Here is a 9,160-nt window from a genome sequence, read left to right as displayed (position 1 = left end):
ACTAGTTCTTTCCGGTGGTGGTATTTTTTGTAAAGCGTCTGCAAACGGCTTGGCACCGGTATCATCAAGATAACTTTTTATCGCGTCTGCCAAGTGTATATGTTTTCACCATGTAAGCTGTTGATTTTATCCTTGATTAACAGAGAAACATTACCATTTGACTAATTTAAACACTTAACGTATCAAAGTGGTAGTAGTATTAGTAGAAACATTACGTGTTAAAAGTAATAATAGTGAAAGTCGCAGTAGTATTTAAATTATGATCATACCTATACTCAAACCAGACACTGTTTGTGTATGCACATCTGTAAAAGTCTGTTTTTCAGTCCCATTTATTCTTGCTCGCCGTATAACGTTGTGTGAGGTGTCAATTATACTGTAATATATCCATCTGTAATGTAAATGGTGAAATTTAAAAAAATGCAAAACAAAAGATGTTTTATCCGAAATTTCTATCTATTAAGGCGGTATAAGACGTGTCACGGTACTTTTGTTATATTTTTTATTCCTATCAGGTTTTGTCTAATGCTTAGTCCGTTTCTGTGGGTGTTACATTTCGATTTTGTGTCGTCGTTCTCCTCTTGTAATTAATGCGTTTCCCTCAGTTTTAGTTTGTTACCCCAATTTTGTTTTTTGTCCATAGATTTGATAGCTCATATTAGGTAGTTTGCCAAAATTTAATCAGAATACTTATTTGTTTTCTTTTGATTGGGAGACCTAAAAAATACCAATGCAAAGGTAAGTTGAAAGTTCGAGTTAGCCAAAACTATAAAAAAATATCTCGAAAAGGGGCGAAAGATACCCGAGGGACAATCGTTAAACTAACAGATCGAAAATAAACCGACAACGCCATGTCAAAAAAATAAAAAGACAAACAAACAAATAATAGTACACAAGATAGAAAACTAAAGTCTAAGCAACACCAACCCCACCAAAACCTGGGGGTGATCTCAGGTGCACCGGAGGGTTAGCAGATTCTGTTCCACATGTGGTACTCAACGTGTGGCTCCTGTTATAACAAATCCGGTTAATAATAATACGAATGGAAATGGGACTGAATATTAAAATACTACTTTTTGATAAATGTTCCTAAAGTAATGAACTTAGAGAAGTTCTCGCTCGGACACACACTCCATAATCTAGTATAATACAAGAGCATAAACCTGAAGCACGGGGAGGCTCTCTTCTGTTTCCACACGGCACTAGAAACAAACTGTGTCAGAAATAAAATTTAGAATGGAAAGGGGGAATATGTCAACGCGACAACAACCCAACCATAGAGCAGACAACATCTGGAGGCCACCATTGGACTTCACTGTAGCAAGAAACTTCCGCACCCGGAGGCGTCTTTCAGCTGGCCACTAAACACATATGTATACTAGTTCAGTGATAATGGACGTCATACTTAACTCCAAATTACACACAAGAAACTTAAATAAAAATGACTACACGACTAACAAAAGCCAGATGCTTCTGACTTGGGACAACCGCAATTTCTGCAGGGTTGAACATGTTTTTTCAGATATCAACCCTCCCCTATACCTCTAGCCAATGTATAAAAAACAAACGCACAACAATACGTATAGTAAAACTCGGTTTAAGAGAAGTCTGAGTCCGTTGTCAGAATAAGATAAGATAAGATATGAAACTAAACAAAATAAACAAAACTGATTGAAAGCTGATAAAGTGTTTACATATTTCTATAAAGTTGGAATAGTTTAACTCGGTAGTTCATATTCGCGGATTGCAGTTACGACATAAAGAAAATATCATCTGTGAAACGGTTATGCCATAACACTCGACCATCTCCGTCTGTAGAATTAACATAGGGATAATTTCAACTTCACGATTTGGAACACTTGGTTTAATAGCTTCCTTGTGAGCATCAACCCTCTATTAAGGAAATCATGATATGATTACAAGCCCGGGGATATCGTATCTATTTGGAGATAAATACGTATGATTTTTTGAATATTGTTATATTAATCGAAAAGGAGCTCAATGACTTATGAGTAATTTAAGCTTATTTTCTTTTTTAACTATTGCTCATCCAACATAAAGTATCAATTTTAATTTCGTGATATTTTTAATTTCACCTAAGTTTATTCTTTAGTGAATTCATCTACATTTTATTATATACAGAGAAGATAACATACGTGTAGAATCTGTTTGGCTTTTGATTTTGTCTTCCTGCTTTCCATTGTCTAATGATTTAACACTGGCGAATCGTTTTGAGCAGAACCTTTCTTTTAATATTAATCATTAAATCGTATTTCTCTAAAGTCGTAATAGAGATTTCCAATAAAATGACACACGCACGTAACTCGACGTACGGACGTAATGGGACGGGTTATTGCCAACCATCAAATTTGATTGAATACGTCTCTCTAGTTTAAACAAGGAGTTCCAAGACTTTTAAAATCCCACACTTGAATGATCTGTTGTTGTTTTTTTATTATGACGAAACATGATAGAAATAATGCATTTTTATTGATCACGTGGTTTTGCGGATTCTTGCTTTTATTTTACTGACATAAAATCACGTAACAAACGTTTCGTATACCTAGTATAGGTATCAAATTATCTTTGATTATTCAATATACTTTGCAGATGAACGCCCACTTATACGCTTTTCTGTCTTTATAGTGTACCGATCTTTTTATTACATTTGTTTCGGGGAAAATATTTAAAAGGATATGTTTCTGACAATTTCGAAAATATCGAAAGCAGATTTTTTCAGAATCTATCCTTAGAAAGGTTGAAAATTCATATAATTATCGCTTCCATTTACATTACAAACAAAAGTTGTTTTTTTCATTTATTACACAATGCATTGATAAAGAAATCCCGCTATATGTAAAAGTTTTTTTTTGAGAATTAGGGTGCGTTCGATGGATTGTAATGTATTCTTTAACGGATATGCTATTGGAGTCCAAATACAAAAGACAATTTCAGGGAATATATTTAATATCTCTTGACGTGAACTAACTAGGAGAATTTTATCCATTTATTGTTAAAAAACTAAAATGGGTGACTGAATTCATTTTAAAGGGGAAATAATCATTATATTAACGGAAATGTGTAAGGTAAGTAACACTGAACAACATAGCATAATAAGATTTTGTTATCGGATGCAAATCCAAGATACATCATAAAATAGGAAGCTAGATACGGATATTTGTTTAAGTAACATACAAAGTGTAAATTGAAAACAACTGATCCGAACAAGGGGTCATAGCTGCGTTTTTTAAACGAACTTACTTTTGGTGAGCAAGGTTTTGAACAGACACCAGCATTCCTACATTTTATGGAGTACTCTTCAACCCTATTTAATATAAACAAGACTTAATAAAGTTCTCCATGTTATTACATGTATCATCTATACATGCTGACAAAAGTTAGATTAATAAAGTTAGAAGACATAGTAGATCTTCAATTTAGTATCCCCTAATGTGTAAAAAAAACATTTTAGAGGAGATCATACATATAATTTTGTCGATCAGGAACCTATCTTAACTCTAATACCGAATCGAATACTGAGAACTAGGCCTTTAAAAAGAAGTGTAATTGGAATCGTTTGATTAAATGCGCGCTAGAAATATATGTTAATGATAGATGTCCAACAATTCTGAATTTTTATAGGCACTATGTTTTTGCCATTGCCTTAACAAAGGTGAGGTTTAAACTTCCAGGATTCAAATCATTTGCCTCATCAGAAATAAAATTCAATTTACGCTACTGTTGACTGATTGACAGTTGGTTGCTTAACGTCCAGTGGCAAATATTGTATACACCATTAACTTATAGAGAGCGTGACATAATATCTAAAAGAGGCATCGGATTCAACTTCCGTATTTTGACCGGACATGACTGCGTACATGTTCAACCCGCACATCTAACGGACTTCCAACATTGGCAATGGTTAAACTGCTAAACGGAACAAGACCAATGGGGACCATATTTCTATTCCATTGATCTCTTTGAGAGGTTAGTGTCGAGAAGTTGCGACCAAGAGACACAGTTATTAAACGACAACTATTTTAGAAAAGCATAACTTAAGAACATTGAAGTTATATTACACCTACCTTTGTACGGGCTCTTCCTAGAACCCATGCATCATAATAATTAAAGACAGGATATATTATTATAATTATATGATTCAGTAAAGTGTAATCATAATTGTTCTATAGATGCATTTGTTAAAGTTCTACGGAAAGGTGACACAGATGTACCAGTGATCTGATTTTTCTTTTGCCAAAGTAGCTTGAAATAGTTATAGGATTATGCTAAATAGAAGAAAAGGCAAGTTGTGTACACCTTTTACATTCCGGCGTGTTTGAACCTCTTTCCTTAATCTGATAACTTAAAAATGTGAATATGATCACGCTTCATATTTTATTATTTTTATTTGTTCAAACTTAATTTTGATTTCTGAGCTTTAAGAATTCACATTTTAAGAGATAAATATATAGGTCAATTGAATTGATGAAGTAATGATCGGTGTGTTTGATAACCGGTTACTGAACTAATTACTAGTATCCCCTTTATTTTCGATGAAATCACGGCAAATTTGATAACAAAAATGTAAAAAAAAAAAAAAAAATAAATTGTGCTAGTTTTTAAATAATATTAATTCCAACAAAGTGTGTGTATTCAACGAGTCAAAACTTCATACAGTTTATGGCCCCCTTCGTCAACCTTCAGTGCATTAGGCCGAGATACGGTCAGATAGATCGGTTATGTCAAGTAATGTCATTTTATTGGAAATCTCTACTGAGGCCGTGTTCACAACAAACACCGTGTACCGTAAACATGTTTTCATTTGGTTTAATGTAATGTACGCGTATTGTCTAGTTTCACATTAAATTTGTTCACATCTATACACCTTGTTTAGCTACATGTACATAAGATTTGTTCACACTTGTCAACTATATGTCATTTAAATGTTCATTACGTAGAACCGAATTTCGAACAACTTGTCTAGCAGTTAGGGAACGACCACTTGACTTAAAATAAAGGGGGGGTGGAATTTTCCACAATTTGATAAAAAAAATATCAAATCTGTATGCGCGTACAGATCATTAGAATGAACAAATATTCTGAATCAAAAGTTTCCCCATACATTATAGTGTTAATTATTGAATTGGTACCATCGAAATAAACCAAATATATTCTTTCGCGCGAGAAAACAATTCTGACTCAGAAGCCCCCCCTTTTTCTTTGAAGTTAAGTGGTCATTTTTAAGAAAGTCATTTTGGATGATTTGCAGTAGTTTAAAGATGTCTCGATTACGTATTAAAACATAGGCTGCATCGGCGTGCTTACAGACATAGAAAAAGAATTGCGATGTTAAGGATCTCTACATTTCTATCTTGTCTGTTTGTTTCAAATGGGATTTTTTCTTCAAGGAATATTTGTCAAAAGGAGGGGGTAATGTTTTTTTTATTTCTAATTTTATTTTAACGGGTTTGAGATACTGCACAAACAAACAATTAACCTCACCCTTTTTCAGTAATGCATTTACGAGTGAATCGGTGATTGAGTAAAGACCAGTGGCAAATATTGCTGTCAGTGTGTACGTTCAGTCGATTCGGGAAGATCATTTCAAATGAATTATGTGTTCGGCAATGATGATGAATGAGTCTTGATAAGGGGTTATTAAGGCTACGTAAAGTGTTTTTATCACAAATAAATATATCAAGTTTAGACAAATATTTCTGTAAAGAACTTTATTAATAAGTGTTATAAGTATCAATTTTATATAAAAATCGTTTCTTTTTTAATAATGCATGGTACAATTAATGTTCTGAATGCCTAGTTTTGTGTACACTTAACCTACACAAGGCCTACATCCATTGTCGACTGCATGTAGACAAAACATGATTTAAAATACATATAAACGGCCTGAGTCACAGAGCATATTACGTGTTTTGTGTCAAAGTGCGAAACGACACAAAGATGCAAGCAGTATTCTTAGTAAAATACAAGGCGGTTTGTACGTTTTTTTCATCATTGTCTATTAAAAAAATGTATCATTATGCACAAAAGAAAACCAACGTTGAAAACAATTTTAAGAAACACTATTTCCATTTTAACTATTATTAAATGAAATGCCACACATAGATGTAAAATGCATTTGTTTTATAATGAAGACACAATTAATATAAAAAAGAAGATGTGATATTATTGCCAATGAGACAACTTCCCTTGTTTCTTTGTTGTTATCGTTTTTCAAGAAATACACGTTCTTTTTTATGGCCAACAGATGTGTTGACAATGAAGCAGCATTTGTTTTTTTTAAGTGTTCACCACATTTTTTATGTTATTACGAGTAGACAGGAAAAAAAATATTACAGTCATTCCTTACAATTTGATTCTAAATTCTTTTTTAAACTGGAGTAATTCATGAAAAATCGTTGATGACGTCACGGTCACATGACAATATTATGTCTATGAGCTGATAAACAAACCAACGTCAGCCAATCAGAAGACGCGTTACATCCATAATTTAATTATTAAGTTATAATTTTCTATATGTCGACATACCTGTTAATAACATCTAATGTTAAAGCAAACATCGGATAATCCTGTAATATTAACACTTGATTTGATCCATCCATGTTACACTGATAAATCTTGCCCGTATATCGTTCTATCCAATACACATGATTGTATAATGGGTCAATTGCTATACCTATAGGGTTATTTGCCATTGTCACATTTTCTGTCTGGTACGTATAGTTTGATGGATAACGAAACCTTAAAAAAAAAACTTGCAAAACAAATTGTTATCAGTATCGTTACTCGTTTATATCGTTTTGAACATCGGTATACTACTGTTGCCTTTATTTATATATAATGAGAAAGTCTTAAAGGGTACAACATGACCAAAAAAAGAGTAAAATCATGATAAAATATTAAATATTTCGAATAACTTGTATAAGATAGGGGCGACATCTAACAGAGTGACATTCATTCAAACTTATAAGTCGAAATAAACTGACTACGCCAAGGTTAAAAACACAACATAAAAAGACAGCGACTAAGTTTCACGAACCCCTCTAAAACTGAGGTGTGTTCATCAGTAGATCCTGCTCCACACGAGACATCCATCGTGTTGCTCATGCAAGTTTAATTGCGTAGGTCACATTCTTGAAAAGGGGACATGATTGCAGTTATGACATTTTATACATATACGGTATCATCTGTTAATCAGATGTTCCGTAATGGTCAACGAAATCGAGATGACATCCGTTCAATTAACAAAATGAAGATTTCAACTTAACCATTTGGAACTATTGGTTCAGTAGCGTCCTTATGAGCATCACACCTCTCTCTAGAAAATCATCATAGGAAAGGGGCCGCTGTATTGTTGCTACATAGAAATGGGAAATTCAAAACCTGAAAGTTGAAATCATCTCTTTTATTTTAAAGGTTTGCTTTTAACAGACCCTCATTGTAAATTTCTACATGTAAGTCAAGATATGAGGCCGAAATAATTGTATCTATTGTATCTTTTTGTTCTAACTACATTTCCTTTCTCTTTTCAAGAATGACTTACCGAATTACACTATTTAACGGATTTGTAATAACATAACCAACACGACGGGTGCCACATGAGGCGCAGGATCTGCTTACCCTTCCAGTGCACCTGAGATCACCCCCAGATTTTTGTAGGGTTCGTGTCTTTAGTGTTCTATGTTGTGTCTGGTGTACTATTATTTGTTTGTTTGTCTTTTTATTTTTAAGCCTTGACGTTGTCAGTTTGTTTTCGAACTGCGAGTTTGAATGTCCCTCTTGTATATCATGCTTGATTGGATAGATATCCTACATAAGTAAGATGTAAAATTAGGTTGATGTGTGGTAATCAAACTAAAATATTAACCGTGGTCGTTATACAAATTATAAGATTTTAATATGCTGATATTTTTTTTCAGTATTGCTGTTTTTGAGGAGGAATGAATTCCTTTAACGTGTGCGTGCGAGTCCGGTACTAAAAGCTTAGTTACAGTAAAGTGTTGGTATGGACTTTTTTTTCAATAATGACTTCTAAGAAAAATGTTCTTTATTGTTTGTATCCAAAACCTTTCTCGGGCAAGTCTGTCGGCCCTTAACCAACCGTCGTTTCGGCCTATGTCAGTGATGATAAGGTTTTTGAGATCAGACAATAGGTGCCCAGGTTATCTAAATTGACGATTTACGGGGAGGTAGAGCTTGCGGGTGTAGTCACTTCGATACTCATTCGTGTGTCTGTTGAATGACTAGAAACGTTTGGCACGATTTTGATTTTTTTTATCCCGATTTTTTCTGTCGCTTAATCGATTAATGACTATTATTACAACTGTATCATCATTTAAAGGATGAAACTCGTATATATGTACAATACTGTAACTTTGAGTTTCCGGATAGCAATTTAACTGTTTTTAAAAGTAAAATGAATTTCATTTTTTGAGAACTTTAAATAACTCACTATATTAATTATGTTATGTCGTAACCATAACCATCGTTCCTATTAAATACTGAGGTTTTACAGCTTTAGAATGTGTATGATACAGAACAAATTTCTTGAACAACACGAATATGCATGTTAAATTAAAGGTGAAGATTTAAGAGAAGTTATTCAAACATGCATATAAACTTCAATACTTTAAATGTATAATACGGATAACATATATTGATGTATCATTCATACCATATTTTGAAATAAGTCTCAAATAGTTCGACATACCTTAATATGTCGTTTTTACTGTATCTTGGAAAATAAATATATCCATTTTTATAATCATAATCCATAGAATCAATTTCACTCTCTAGATTGGTCAAAAGATGTGTGACTGTCCTAGTCTGCAAATTTACTTCTGTAATCTTACCAAGCGTTGAAACAATAAGTTTGAATTGAACACCTTCAATGTGAATTAAAAATATATTATATATAATTGCCACAACGCTTTACTCTCAAAATCATAACTTATCAAATATAAGTTGCATCATTACAGAAAAGACATGGTTCTGATTTCTTCAAAACTGTGAACTTGTTTGTTTTTCATTTTCCTATGTATAATGGTATCCGTCTTCGCTTACTACATTATATATACACGATATAAGAGTACACCTTTAATAACGTTTATTGTGCGAAATGTACAAGTACGAAGCAATATCC

General features: G+C 33.1%; 1 long non-coding RNA gene across 1 annotated transcript; it reads right to left on the bottom strand.

The window, feature by feature from the left end:
- Positions 1–289: 289 nt before the first annotated feature.
- Positions 290–8,894, bottom strand: LOC143058961 (uncharacterized). Its single transcript, XR_012973307.1, has 3 exons — positions 8,729–8,894; positions 6,547–6,759; positions 290–391 (listed from the first exon to the last, which is right to left on the bottom strand). It is a non-coding gene; the product is annotated as an uncharacterized LOC143058961 (long non-coding RNA).
- Positions 8,895–9,160: the final 266 nt, after the last annotated feature.

This window comes from Mytilus galloprovincialis, chromosome 14, assembly GCF_965363235.1.
Source record: "Mytilus galloprovincialis chromosome 14, xbMytGall1.hap1.1, whole genome shotgun sequence".
NCBI classification, from domain to species: Eukaryota; Metazoa; Mollusca; class Bivalvia; order Mytilida; family Mytilidae; genus Mytilus; species Mytilus galloprovincialis.
This window is presented reverse-complemented; position numbering and strand designations above follow the sequence as displayed.